Below are 15,773 nucleotides of genomic sequence, written 5' to 3'. Positions count from 1 at the left end.
GCTCATACAAGGGAGGAAATTATAAAGATCAGAGGAGAAATCAATGCAATGGAGACTAAGAGAACGATACAAAAAAAATCAATGAAGCCAAGAGTTGGTTCTTCGAAAGAATCAACAAAATTGACAAACCTTTAGCCAACCTTGTCAAAAAAAGGAAAGAAAAGGCCCAAATCCATGCAATTAGGAATGAAAAGGGTGAAATGGCAACAGACCACCAGAAATCCAGATGATCATCCATACCTACTTTGAGAACCTATACGCCAATAAGATGGACAACACAGAAGACATGGACAGATTCCTAGATACATATGAATTACCAAAGTTGAACAAAGAAGATCTAAAAATTCTAAACAATCCAACATCAATCAACGAAATTGAAAATGTAATTAAAAACTTATCAACTAAGAAAAGCCCAGGCCCTGATGGCTTCACTGCTGAATTCTACAAGACATTTAGAGAGGAACTGCTGCCACTACTGTTTAAACTCTTCAATGAAATTGAAAGGGAAGCAATACTCCCAAATTCATTCCTGGAAGCAAATATCACCTTGATCCCCAAAGCAGAGAAAGACCCAATCGAAAAGGAGAACTATAGGCCAATCTCACTAATGAACATAGATGCAAAAATCCTTAATAAGATACTGGCAAACAGAATGCAGAAGATCATCAAGAAGATCATACACCCTAATCAAGTGGGATTCATCCCAGGGATGCAGTGATGATTCAATATATGAAAATCAATCAATGTAATATACTATATCAATAGAGCCAAGGACAAAAACCATATGATTATCTCCATAGATGCAGAAAAAGGATTTGACAAAATCCAACATGCATTTATGATAAAAACCCTACAAAAACTTGGAATAGATGGTCTCTACCTCAAACTGATAGAAGCCATCTATGAAAAACCAACAGCCAATATCATGCTAAATGGTCAAAAACTGAAATCCTTCACACTCAAATCAGGAACAAGACAAGGATGTCTACTATCACTACTCTTGTTCAATATAGTTCTGGAAACATTAGCCATGGCAATTAGACAAGAGAAAGAAATAAAAGGAATAAAGATAGGTAATGAAGAAGTCAAATTGTCATTATTTGCAGATGACATGATACTCTATATAGAAGACCCCAAGAACTCCACCAAAAGTCTTCTAGACTTAATAACCAAATTCAGTCAAGTAGCTGGTTACAAGGTCAACACACAAAAATCAATAGCTTTCCTCTACACCAATGACAGACTCACTGAGAGAGAAATAGGACAAATAATTCCTTTCACAATAGCATCCAAAAAACTGAAATACCTAGGAATCATCCTAACAAAAGAAATCAAAGACCTCTTCTCTGAAAACTATGGCACTCTGAAAAGAGAGATTGAAGATGATAGCAGAAAATGGGCAGATATCCCCTGCTCCTGGGTAGGAAGGATTAATATAGTGAAAATGGCCATACTTCCAAAACTGCTATATAGTTTCAATGCAATCCCAATTGAAATCCCAGCAGCATACTTCATGGACCTCGAGAAAACAATCCAAAAATTCATTCTGAGCAAGAAGAGACCCAGAGTAGCAAAAGCAATTCTAGGTAACAGAGACGTGGCAGGGGGTATCACAATCCCCAACCTGCAACTCTACTACAAAGCTACTGTGATAAAAATAGCATGGTACTGGCAAAGAAACAGACCTGAGGACCAGTGGAACAGATTAGAAGATTCAGAAACAATGCCAGAGACACTCAGCCATCTCATCTTCGACAAAGGAGCCAAACACCCTCACTGGAGGAAAGAGAGCCTCTTTCAGAAATGGTGCTGGACACATTGGGCTTCAACTTGCCAAAGATTAAAACTAGACCTATATCTCTCACCATGCACTAAAATACAATCAAAATGGATTAAAGATCTTAATATTAAAATAGAAACTCTGAACCAGCTGGAACAGAGATTAGGTAGAACCCTTGAAGACATCAGTGTAGGAAAAGATTTCATGAACAAAACCTCAGTTGCCCATGAACTAGCACAAACAATCAACAAATGGGATCTCTTCTTATTAAAAAGCTTCTGCACAGCAAGAGAAACCACCAGCAGTGTGAAGAGACAACCCACAATGTGGGAAAAAATCTTCACCTGCTCTTTCTCAGACAAAGGTCTACTATCTTGAATCTATAAAGAACTTAAAAAGATCAGACCTCCCAAATTTAAAGACCCAATCCAAAAATGGGCATCTGAAATGAACAGACATTTCTCACACAAGAAGTAGAAATAGCAAATAAATACATGAAAAAATGCTCAACATCACTGGTCATTCGAGAGATGTAAATGAAAACAACACTGAGATTCCACTTCACTCCAGAAAGAATGGCTGCTATCATGAAATCAACCAATAACCAATGCTGGCGGGGCTGTGGGGAAAGAGTAACCCTGCTCCACTGCTGGTGGGAGTGTAGACTGGTGCAACCACTGCGGAAATCAGTATGGAGATACCTCAAAGAACTAGGATTGGAAGTTCCATTTGACCCCGCTATTCCACTGCTGGGGATCTTCCCCAAAGAATTGAAAGAATCATACCACAGTGATATATGTGCACCCATGTTCATAGCAGTGCAGTTTGTAATAGCTAAAACTTGGAAACAGCCCAAATGCCCATCAACTGGAGACTGGATCAAGAAAATGTGGTTTTTTTATAAAATGGAGTACTACTCAGCCATAAAAAATGAGAAATTAGAGACATTTATAGCTAAGTGGATGCACATTGAGGGAATACTCTTAAGTGAAATAAATAGGACACACATGTGTAAATACCAAATAGTTTCTCTGGTGTGAGAAACTGAAAGTGTAAATGAGGACTAAAGGTATAATAGGTCATGTGAAATAGGAAGAAAAGGGGCAAAGGGGAAGGAAGTGGGAGGGCTAGGGGAAAGGATAGAAGGGAATGGGATTAATATGAGAAAATGGAAAAATAGGAAGAAAATCTTTGTAAATAGGGAGGGCTGGAGGGGTTGAAGGGAGGGCTGGGCAAGGGTGAAAAATAAGAACCAAGAGAGACTATGTAAAGGTGTAAATTTCCAATGATGAATGTCATTATGTTGTATACCTAAAATATACCAATTATTAGAATGAATAATTGATAATGTAAAATAGGAATAAAAGGTCCAAAGGGGTAGGGGTAGTGGGAGGGGCAGGGGAAAGGAAAGAAGGGAAAGGAAAAAATGCTGAGAAATGGAAAAAATGGAAATAAAGTCTTTGTAAATAGGGAAGGGTGGAGGGCGTGAAGGGAGGGCTAGGAATGGGGAAAAAATAAGAACCAAGATGCATCATGGTAAGGTACAATTCCCAGTGAGAAATGTAATTGTGTTGTATACCTACAATGTACCAATAAAAGAATTTAATACAAAAAAAAAAAGAAACAGACTGGTAGAATGGATCAAAAAACAAGATCAAACAATATGCTGCACACAAGAAACACATTTAACTCAAAAAGAAATTCACAGACTAAAAGTCAAAGAATTAAAAGCAATACTTCATGCAATGGGAACCCAGAAAAAAGCAAGGGTAGCTATTCTGTTTGAAGACAAAGTGAATTTCAAGCCAAGACTGATTAAGAGATAAAGAGGGTAACTACACACTTGTTAAGGGAAAACTCCAAAGGAACAGATAACAATCATAAATAGATATGCACCAAATACCAGCACACACAAATATATAAAACAAATATTAACAGTCATAACAAATCAAATAAGCAGTAACACAATTGTAATGGCAGACCTCAATACCAAACTGTCACAAATAGATCAACTAGACAAAAATTCAACAAAGAAATATCAGAACTGAACCAAATCTATGAACTAATAGACTTAATAGATACCTACACAGTGTTCCATCCCAAAACATCAGAATACATACTCTTAGCTATGCATGGAATGTTCTCCAAAACAGACCACACAAGTAAATGCAAAGGAATTTAAATTACCCCATGCATATTATCAGATCATAGTGGAATGAAATTGGAAATCAATGGCAAAAAAACTATAAAAACTACAAATACACATGGAAATTAAATAACACCATCCTGAACAACCAATGATCACAGATGAAATTAAAGAAGAAATTAGACAGTTTCTACAATTAAATGATAATGCATAACATACCAACATACTCGAATTTATGGGACACAATGAAAGGAGTACTATGAGGGAAATTTATAGTAGTGAAATCCCACATCAGAAAAACAGAGTGAGCTCAAAAACACAACCTAATGTTGAACCTCAAACTTCTAGAAAAAGAGAGCCAAGTCAAGCCCAAAGCTCATATGAGGGAGGAAATTATAAAGATCACAGCAGAAATGAATGCAATTGAGACTAAGAAAACAATACAAAGAATCAATTATGTGAAGAGTTGGTTCTTTGAAAGAATAAATAAAACTGACAAGCTCCTAGCCAACCTTATTTTTAAAATGAAAGAAAAGACTCAAATACATGCAATTAAGAAGGAAAGGGTGAAACCACAACAGATGCTGCAGAAATCCAGAAGATCATCCATACCTACTTTGAGAACCTGTACTCAAATAAGACAGAAAACACTGAAGAAATGGACAAATTCCTAGATATATATGAATTACCAAAGCTGAATCAAGAAGATATAAAAATTCTAAATAACCCAATATTAGTCAATGAAATTGAAGATATAATTGAAAACCTGCCAACAAAGAAAAGCCCAGTTCCTGATGGATACATTGCAGAATTCTACAGAAATTTAGAGAAGATCTAATGCCACTATTCCTCAAACTCTTTAATGAAATTAAAAGGGAAGCAATACTACCAAAGTCATTCCTGGAAGCAAGTATTACCCTAATAAAAAAATCAGAAAAGGATCCAACCAAAAAAACAGAACTTCAGGTCAATCTCCTTAATGAATATAGACACAAAAATCCTCAGTAAAATACTGGCAAACAGGCCCAATACCATCAGCTAAGCCAAAGGCATGCCTGGAAAACAGTTGCACAGGTACACAAGCAACAGCCAGAGGCCCACACAGGTACCACTGGTCAGTGCAGGCAGACCACAGCCAGAAGCCTGCTCAGATACCAGCAACTGGTGTGCACAGCCCCCAGCCAAAGCCACTCCCAGAAAGCAGCTACATAGGGGCTCAGGCCCCAGCCAGAGTCATGCCTAGATAAAATCCCAAGTGTGCATAGGCCCCAGCCAGAACCCTGCCTGGAAAGCAAAGAAGCACAGGGATTCAGAAGGCCACCATTCTAAATCCAGGAATTGGCACAGGGATGAGCAGCAGAGAAAAGGCCTCTTAGTAGCTTGCTGAGAATTGAAGACAACTGGGTGAGCAAAAAGTCCCCTCCACAAAGGCATAGCAGGCTGCATCTATTGAAATGAGAAGACACGTGCCCCATCTGGGGCAGCCGGGAATGGCTGAACCTGGGGTTCACCGCCACCACCACCACCTCCAGCTTTCTGCTCTGGCTGCAGTGCTGAGGATTGAACCCAGGGCCTCACATTTGCTAGGGTGTCACTATGTCATTTAAGCTGGCCTCAAACTCATGATAATCTTCCTGCCTCAGCCTCCTGAGTACTGGGATTACAGGACCTTAGCATCTTGAATCATTTTTGGTTCATTGCCTTCAAGACTGACCTGGTCAGAGTTCATCATGTTGAAGTTAAAAAGCTCAGAGTCAGTCCTGGTGATGGTTCGCTGTCGGCCCATGAATAGCAAGGAAAAGGCTGCTTCCTACAACAAGGTGGTGGATGTGGATGTGAAGCTGGGGCAAGTATCTGTGAAGAACCTCAAAAGTACAGCCCATGAAATGCCCAAGACCTTCATCTTTGATGCAGTCTATGACTGGAATGCCAAGCAGTTTGAACTCTATGATGAGATGTTCCGACCACTCATGGACTCCATGCTGCAAGGTTTCAATGGGACAAGTTTTGCCTATGGACAAACTGGGACTGGGAAAACCTACATGATGGAAGGGGTCTGTGATGACCCTGAATAAAGAGGAGTCATCCCCAACTCATTCGACCACATCTTCACCCACATCTCTCGATCCCAGAATCAGCAGTATCTGGTCAGGGCTTCTTAGAGATTTACCAGGAGGAGATCCGAGACCTGCTCTCAAAGGACCAGACCAAAAGGCTTGAGCTTAAAGAGAGGCCTGACACTGGGTTGTATGTGAAAGACCTGTCTTCCTTGGTCACCAAGAATGTGAAGGAGATAGAGCATGTGATGAATGTGGGCAACCAGAACCACTCTGTTGGTGCTACCAACATGAATGAGCACAGCTCACATTCTCATGCAATCTTTGTCATCACTATCAAGTGTAATGAGGTGGGCCTTGATGGTGAGAACCACATTCATGTAGGGAAATTGAACCTTGTAGATCTGGCTGGCAGTGAATGGCAAGCCAAGACTGGTGCGCAAGGGAAAAGACTAAAGGAAGCAACCAAGATCAGCTTCTCCCTTTCAGCCTTGGGGAATGTCATCTCTGCCCTGGTGGATGGCAAAAGCACACACATTCCATATCGAGACTCAAAGCTTACCAGGCTCCTCCAAGATTCCCTTGGTGGCAATGCCAAGACTCTGATGGTAGCCAATGCGGGGCCTGCCTCTTACAATGTAGAAGAGACTCTGACCACTCTAAGATATGCCAACCATGCCAAAAACATTAAGAACAAGCCAAGGGTCAACAAGGACCCAAAAGATGCCCTCCTTTGAGAATTCCAGGAAGAAATTGCTCGGCTCAAAGCCCAGCTGGAAAAATGGTCCATTGGCAGAAGGAAGAGGCAAAAGAAGCGGAGGGAAGGTGGTGGCACTGGTGGGGGGTGGAAAAGAGGAGGAGGAGGAAGGAGAAGAGAGTGAGGAGGAAGGAGATGATAAGGATGATTACTGGTGGGAACAGCAAGAAAAACTGGAGATTGAGAAGCGGGCCATTATGGAGGACCACAGTTTGGCTCCAGAGGAGAATATGAGGTTGTTGAAGGAGAAGAAGAAAAAGATGGAAGACCTGCGATGAGAGAAGGATGCTGCTGAGATGCTGGGCACCAAAATCAAGGCTATGGAGAGTAAACTTCTTGTTGGAGGAAAAAATATAGTAGATCATATGAATGAACAGCAGAAAATCTTGGAGCAGAAATGGCAAGAAATTGCAGAACAGAAATGTCGAGAGAGAGAAATCCAGCAACAGATGGAAAGTCGAGACCAGGAGACCTTGGAACTTAAAGAGACATACAGCTCATTGCAGCAAGAGGTGGACATCAAGACCAAAAAACTCAAAAAGCTCTTCTCCAAGCTTCAGGAGGTGAAGGCTGGGATCCACGACCTCCAAGAAGAGCACATCAAGGAGTGCCAGGAACTGGAGCAGACACAGAACGAGCTCACCCAAGAGCTGAAACTCAAGCACCTTATTATAGAAAACTTTATTCCTCTGGAAGAAAAGAGTGAAAATATGAACAGATCCTTTTTTGATGAAGAGGAAGATCATTGGAAATTACATCCTATAACCAGACTGGAGAATCAGCAGATGATGAAGCGGCCAGTCTCCGCTGTTGGCTATAAGAGACCATTGAGCCAGCATGCAAGAATGTCCATGATGATTCATCCAGAGTCCTGATACCAGTCAGAAAACACAATGCTCTTAGAATTGGACATGCCCAGCTGGACCACAAGAAATTACGAGGGCCCAGCCATTGCCCCCAAGGTCCAGGCTGCATTGGATGCAGCTCTACAGGATGAAGATGAGATACAGGTGGATGTGTCATCCTTTGAAAGCACTGCAATTAAGAAATCCAAGGCCAGACCTAAAAGTGGAAGGAAGTCAGGATCCTCTTCCTCATCCTCCTCAGGAACCCCTGCATCTCAGCTGTATCCACAGTCTCAGGGGCTGGTTCCCAAGTAAAGCTGGGGCTCTTCTCCCAGGGCATGAGCAGCAGTGTTGCCTTCTGAGAGAAGAAATGAGCATGAAGCTGCAGAAAGGACTCAAGCCCAGACTCAGAACTGTTCCCCTGTGGAGAAGCAATGGCCTCTGCAGATTAACCAACTTAATCTGGTCGAATGTGCTGGCCCTAATCCAGCACTCAGCTCCTCTGGGAAATGTCCTTTAAATAGCATCTCAGAAGTGCATGGGTAAGGTAAAGTGAGATAGTCCAAGAGGACAGCAAGAGAATGACCATGACCTTGCTTCCCTTCTCCCTTGCTTTCTCTCCACCCCTCCCCTCTTTTCTCCCTTCTCCTTTACTAGCCTGTTTTCACATTGGGCTCCCTTCTTGTCAAACAATGGGGCAGAGTCAGGGGTCCCCTTAGCTGGACTGTGTCTTTGGAGCCTCAGGATAAAGTGACAGTGAGGTTGAAAAGTGAAAGCCCTAGAACTTGAATACATGCCTGATCTTGTAGGGAGAAATGAGGAATCTCATTTGGATCCATGCCCAGGAGGACACAATCAGCAACCTTGCTTTTATGCTTCTCAGTAAGAAGTGGGTCTGCTTTGGAGATCTGCTGAATGAGAAACTCTTCCAATTTCTGCTCCTGAAAGATTCAATGTCAGAAGCAATAGAAATAACATTCCCTTTGCCTCCTTGGAGAGTTTAGGGAAATTGCTTCTTTCAGATCTCAAAACCAAACCATCCAGTCAACCTAAGTCTGAAAGCCAATGCCATGTTTATCCACCATGTCACTTTACTCTTCTGGATTTGTCATCATCTTTCCCTGTGCATGCATACTCTAAGCATCCTTGAGTAAGCCTGTCCTCTGCCTCCAGAGTGTGCTTTGTAGTGGGCCTGTTTTGTGGGAGAAGGGAGGCTGGCTCTGCCTTCTTTGATGAGGACTAGAGTTGGGGGAAAGCAACATCTAGTGGCACTTTTGAATTCCACATTTTGTTCCATACTGGAAGAAAGAGCAGAACAGTAGCTAGGCAGAGGCAGAGCTGGAAATACGAGGCTCAGAGCAGTGGGAAGGGAATGCATACAGGTGGAAGCAAAGGAGTCCTGCTTGCCTTCAGGACTCATGGAATCCTAGAGCTGGGACTCCAGCCAGGTGGACTGTTATTCATTTCCCCCCAAGCTCATAAGTGTGTATGCACAATGTGTCTGTGCCCTATGTGTCCATGTGTGTCTGTAAGAGACGGAGACCAAGAACTTGCCCAATTTTAGAAATATGCTAAAGTGCAGTTGTTGCCTTTTCTCCATTAAAGGCCTATTGAATGACTAGTCCAAGCTGGAAGCACTCCTATGTGTGTGTGTCTGAGTCCACAAACCAAGCCTGAGGGGACGTTATGAGTTCCCAAGTCTGTCTGGTACACCATGCTGGCATGGTGTCTCAAGAAGATGGTGACTCAGGTGGGCCTTGAGTTGTATTTTAACTTAACTACTCAGTTCCCAGGGCACATTTCTGGATTAGAACCCATGGGGAAGAGGAGGTAACAAGTGCTATGTCTTAGCAGTCTGGAAAAGAGAGATCTGGTGTTCACAGATCTCTCCTTGTTAATAATCATTCTTTCTGAACCCAGGGCCCTATTCAGCAGTTCCCAGAGCATAATGGAGCCTTCTTTCTTCTTTTTGTGAGTTCAAACCCTGCTTCTTCCTTATTTACTAAGAATTTGCCTGTAGGAATAGGAACAAATGATGTAGCCTAAGATGGTTACCTACTGGTGAACGTGTCCCTCACACTACATTCCTTTGAAGCTAGTCTGAATTCTGTAGGCTAAAATAATCAGGTAGCAAATCAGAGAATTGAAAACTGTGGATAACACTATACCTTAATACTGATATCTTGAGGTGGCCGTGTGAGCAAGGGTAGTTAAGTGACACAGAACTTTTCCAGGAAGGCAAAAGAGGAAAGCCAGGTTGACAAGGCTTAAATACTAAAACAAGCTTGTCTGGTACTCAGCTGTGTCTATTTGGTGCTCTGGGGACAGTCAGTAAAAGGACACTCACTTGGAGAGATGAATCTATCCCTTTCGAAGAAGGTTCTCGTGCTTTTCTTCTCTCAAAATGGATCCGAGAAATATTCAAAAGGAGCGGAGGGTAAGATGTGTTGTTGCCACCAGAATGGTGCTGCTTGGGCTTCTGAATTGAGCCACATATGTAGAGGACATAGAAAGCCCACTGAGGGCATTTGTGCTAGAGTGTTCCAGGATAGTGGAGAGCCTTCATGCCAGCAGCTAGTAAAGTTTGAAAGCAAGTCTCTTGTGGGAACTCAGAAGACTATCTGGGAGAAGGAATTTGATACTATCTGCAACCTCATCAGACTCCCTTTTGTTCTACTCAGTAGAATATATCTGACTTCATATTTTTACAGTTACATGTCTCCCAGACCCCTGGATTCAGAACCCAAGGCCACAAATCATAGGCATGAAGCACTTTCTTAAGACTCTGACTTAATGTTGAATGGTTTCCCGTCTAATGCCTGCATGCTGCTTGACTTGCTCCACCCACACCTTCTTGACCAAGGGCACCAGAGTGATCTACAGCTCAGGCATGGGCTGCTCTCTGCTTTTCCTGACTCTTGCAAGTCCTGCCTCAATGAATGTAGATTTGTTGTCAAGTTTCTGAGAAGTGTCGACTCCCTTGTAACACAGGGTGTCAGTTCTGCCTCACAGTTCCATTTGAAGTCCGAGTATATTGTGAATGCTCCTTGGACCATTCAAACACCATCAGTAGATGAAATCCAGGCTTTTAATGTACCATAAAGCCATGCTGAAAATGCTCAGAGGAAACTAGATATAAATAGTGGGCCTGGCAGTTGTCTATCATGTGAGGCTTTGTCTTTTACTATTTGGAAATCAGGCAGCTTTCCCCCTGCCATTGTTTCTTGAATGAAATACTTTTGAGGATATTTATGAAAGGCATGGTCCCAGGTGGGCAGAAGGCAGTGGTGTTTAGGGCTCCTTGGAATTACTATTGATCTTGACCTTCTCTTTGGCTACTTAGAGACAAAGAATTTGCCAATACTTGGGGATCTAAGTTTTACAATTTTTATTTGTATCATCTCTTTGTCTAGGAATGTAAAAGTGATTCTAAACTAAGATGTGTAATAAAATCAATCAGATTTATTGTACCTCCAAAAAAATAACAGAAATGAGAAGACATGTAAACAAGTCTCAAAACCAGACTTCCAGATCACCTGAGGCAACCCCAAGGGGCAATGATATGGAACAATCTGATACTCAACCATCTGGACTCCCTGAACTGGAAATGGAAAAGGATCTGGAAAAAATGAAATCAGAAATAATTTTTCAGATAACAGCAGAGATTGTACCCATAGTGCAAGACATGATTAATAAATCTAAAGTGCACTCAGGTTAAAAAAAAAAATAGAGGAGCTGAGAAACATGATGGAATCCCAACATAGGAAACAAATGCAATCCATAAAGCAAATGCAAATATATTTCCAGGAGATCAAAAACTCCATTGAAGAGTAGCAGTGGTACGGGTCTGAGCAGGGGGTATTCACCGTCTGCCGTATCCACCCATGTGGCGGCAAGAGCAAAGGGCCAAGAGAGTGGGCGTGGTGGCTGCCTGAACACAAGCCCCTCACTTTGCTCTTCACGAGGAGCGGCGCCTCCTCGCTCCTCTCCACCAGCTGTGATGAGCGAGCGCCTCCACCCCAGGAAAAGGAGAAGGAATGGCAATGAAGAAGATAATTATCTCCCACCCCAGAGCAAAAGGAGTAGTAGAAACCCTGTCTTTCAGGATTCCTGGGACACAGAGTCTTCGAGCAGTGACAGTGGCGGGAGCAGCAGCACCAGCATCCATAGCCCAGACCAGGCTAGTGGGGCAGAGAGTGGCTTAAGCCAGGTCATGCCCAGATCCAGCCCCAACACTCCTCAGCCCATGCCTGAGCAGTCTGCCCTGTGCCAAGGCCCTTACTTCCACATCAACCAGAGCCTGAAGGAGGCCCACTTTCACAGCCTACAGCACTGAGGACGGCCTGTGACATGATGCACCGGAAGTTTCTTACCTTCTGTGAAAGGACAGTGCTGTGCAGATTTGATACTTCAACTTACGATTTGTTTTGAAAAAATTGCACACAGAAAAACCTGCCTGTTGTCTTTTCAGTCTATTTGAAATAACAGGTTAACAGGCAATTGTTTACTTGTGGTTCTGCTGCACTATTGCAATTTCAAAGGGGCTTCGAAGCAATTTTTTATAGGATTCTTTTGAGGGAGGGTATCAGATCCATGTCAAGGTAGTGGTCTGAGGAAATTTCATCTGTGTGTCACATCCATAGTGTGTCCAATTCACACTGATTTCTCAATCTGTCACCTAGAAGTTCTACTTTATGTAAAAGGATCTTTTAAAAGTGCGGGATCTTCAATTTTTTTAATTCAATAACTAGGGAAGAGTATCTAGGTTCCATGAAAAAAAACTTGTTTTCCAAAAGATAGGAAGCTTGATTCAGTCTTGCACTGAAATTAATTGCCATACTACCTCTTAGTATATAGACATCCTATGGAAAGTACTCTGTCTGTTTTAACAGAACAATCAGATCCAATTTACTGTGGAAGTGAAGCACCCTCCCTAGTGACGGTCTCCACTCTTTGTTATATATTTGTGCTTCCAGAGAGAATGTCCTTCAGACTCTTGGATAGCCAGATAACTTCTACATCATTATTCCTCCAGAGTCTGCACCTCAGACTTTACTAGAAAATACTGCATGGTTCTGAAAGTCAAAGAATATGTGATGACTTTGTCCTACTTCAAGCTTGTAAGTTGTACTAGCAGCTTATGTGACCTTACATCATTCCATCTTGTAGTGTCAATAGCTAAGGCATAGATGAATGCTGATAAAGCATAAGCTAGCCGAACTGATGTCCAAAGTAACAAACAGTGAAGTCAACCCCCAACAGGACTAGGGGACCAAATTCCATTACTGACTCTGGAATTGTATGGCTTAGAAGTGAGCAGAGGCACTGTCCAGAAAGCAATACGGGTGTATTTAAGGAGATGGGCATGCTCCTGTGTTATTTTGTCACACTTGAGAGCCAGCCAAGTTTGAATAACAAAGGTGAGGATGTTTCATCTTTCTCACTGATGAGCTGTCTGAAGAGGAGAGTGCCAGGGGGCCAGCCTGCCATTGGATGTAGAGGAAGTGCCTTAGAGTCTACCTGAAGCCTCTGCCTGCTCTCCTTCTGCACCATGCCCCTCCATTTGGAAACCACACTGCACACACAGCCCAGCTGAGATGCTTGGATGCCTCTAGTAAGAGGACTTTGCTCTTTGTCAGGGTTGAAAAGGACGTGGGGAACAGCATGGGGTTCTGTTACCTGACAACTCAAATTTGAAAATGAAGACTGTTCCAGAAGAGAGTAAGATTCACCCAGTTTCCACAGTCTGTTCTTCTAATATGGATAGAATATAAAGGCCAGTAGCGGGATGTGGAAACTAGTGTTATGGGGGAATAGTTACAGCACAGGCCATGCTTAAAGAGCATGGGGTTTTGACAAAGAGTTTTTTATCTTTTTTAAAATTCTTTACTAACTCTCACCCTGATTTTAAAACCAGATGTTTGATAAGAACTTTGGATCTTAATGGGTTTGATGGCAGGGAATATGGAAAGGACATGTTGTTAACATTTTTGTCTAACAATAAAAGAAACAACAACTGAGTGCTCTTAAGACAAACTGAGCTCTCAATCAGACCTGTATATAACACAATTCAGAAACACCCGGGATGACTCCTTCAGGCTTAATGGATGGCACCCTACTGAAACAAAATGTGTATTAAGAAAATGTAAAAATGGAGGAAGCAAACTCATTTCGCACTCAACTAAAAGATATAGAAGGTGAAACCATCACCAGGACAAAAGGATTTTCTCCAGATTAGTACACTCAATGCTGGGTTTGCAGTTACCCTTCTTACTCTACTTAATACAAGAAACCATCTTCATCCTGTTTGCACATCGTCTACAGCCTTGCAGCATGGGATACATTTCTATTACACTGCTACTTGTTAGTGTCAATGGGCATATGTTAAATCTTCTATTGGTTCAAGCTAGTAAAACCTTGTATTTCTCTATTGCACTGCCATTAAAAGCAGCATTAGTGCAAAAAAAAAAAACTCCATTGAAAGTCTACACAGTAGAATGAGCCAATGTGAGGACACAATTTCAGATATAGAAGATAAGATTGCAATTAGTGACCAGGAAAAGAAAAATTGCTTCAAAATTGTAAGGGATCACAAGAAATCAATCCAGCAGCTGCTAGATGATACAAAGAAGAATAACATAAGACTGACTGGAGTCAAAGAAGAAATAGGAGAGATTGCAGATGACATAAAAAAACTGTTCACAGAAGTGATGGCAGAAAACTTCCCAAGCAGGGGAAAAGAACTTGACATACACATAAGTGAGGCATATAGGACTCCAACTAGCCTTGATTAAAAAAAATCAACACATAGGCATATAATTGTTAAGATTCCAGAAACACAACAGAAGAACAAAGTTCTACAAGCAGTTAGAGAAAAAAAACGAATCACATATACCAAGGAAAGCCCATCAGAATCACGGCAGACTTCTCAATGCAAACCATCATGGCAAGAAGAGCTTGGAGTGACGTATTCCAAGCCCTATAGGAAAACAGCCTCCAACCCAGATTGATATATCTGCAAAACTATCTTTCAAAATGGATGGAGAAATAAGATACTTTCATGGCAAAGAGCACCTTAGGAACTTCATGAATACTAAACCAGTACTCCAAAATATTTTAGATGATATCCTAGGAACAGACAATAAGGATCACAACCCCAGGAAGCAGAGCAGAATGAATCCATTGGGCGCAACAAGAAATTAAGTGCAAAGGGGAAGAATCCAACAAAAAGAAAAAGTCATGACAATGATAAGTCAATATGTAGCAGTTATAACCATCAATGTTAATGGTCTCAATTAACCTATCAAAAAAAATAGACTGGAAGAATGGGTCAAGAAGCAAGATCCAACTATATGCTGCATACAAGAAACACACTTAATTCAAAAGGAAACTCATAGACTGAAAGTTAAAGGGTGGAAAACAATACTCCATGTGACTGGAAACTGAAAAAAAGCAGGAGTAGCTATCCTCTTTGCAGATCAAGTAGATTTCAAACCAACACTGATTAAGAGAGACAAAGAAGGACACTACATCCTTCTAAAGGGAACAATCCAAGAAGAAGAGATGACAATCATAAATATCTATGCACCAAACACTAATGTACCCAACTATATAAAACAAATACTAATGGACATGAAAAGTCATATATGCACTAATACAATTGTAGTGGGGGACCTCAACGCCCCACTGTCACAAATAGATAGATCAACTAGACAAAAAATCAGTAATGAAATACTAGAATTCAATCGAACTCTTGAACAAATGAACTTAACAGATGTTTACAGAGTGTTCCACCCCACAAAATCAGAATACACATTCTTCTCAGCTGCACATGCGTCGTTCTCAAAATAGACCACATACTCTTGCAGAGAACATGTTTAAGTAAGCGCAAAGGAATTGAAGTTATCCCATGTATGTTATCAGGCCATAGTGCAATGAAATTGGAGATCCATAGCAAAAGAAACTCAAAAAATTTCATAAACATGTAGAAATTGAACAACACACTTCTGAAAAACCAATGGGTCACAGATGAATTTAAAGAAGAAATCACACAGTTCCTACAATTACATGACAATGACAATACAACATATTGGAATCTATGTAACACAATGAAAGCAGTCTGATGAGGGAAATTCATAGCAGTGAATACTCACATTAGGAAAACAGAGTGAGCCCAATTAAACAACCT

General features: G+C 41.5%; 1 protein-coding gene and 2 pseudogenes across 1 annotated transcript in view; 2 read left to right on the top strand and 1 right to left on the bottom strand.

Moving 5' to 3' along the window:
• Positions 1–15,773, bottom strand: part of Ces5a (carboxylesterase 5A) — a 353,566-nt gene that overhangs the window by 270,290 nt on the left and 67,503 nt on the right. The window lies entirely within an intron of this gene.
• LOC101723223 (kinesin-like protein KIF3B pseudogene) lies at positions 5,498–8,071 on the top strand (annotated as a pseudogene).
• LOC101714383 (protein VCF1 pseudogene) lies at positions 11,563–11,939 on the top strand (annotated as a pseudogene).

Source organism: Heterocephalus glaber, unplaced genomic scaffold (genome assembly GCF_053883595.1).
Source record: "Heterocephalus glaber isolate CG9 unplaced genomic scaffold, H.glaber_assembly_v1.0 deba00000071, whole genome shotgun sequence".
In the NCBI taxonomy this organism is placed as follows: Eukaryota; Metazoa; Chordata; class Mammalia; order Rodentia; family Bathyergidae; genus Heterocephalus; species Heterocephalus glaber.
This window is presented reverse-complemented; position numbering and strand designations above follow the sequence as displayed.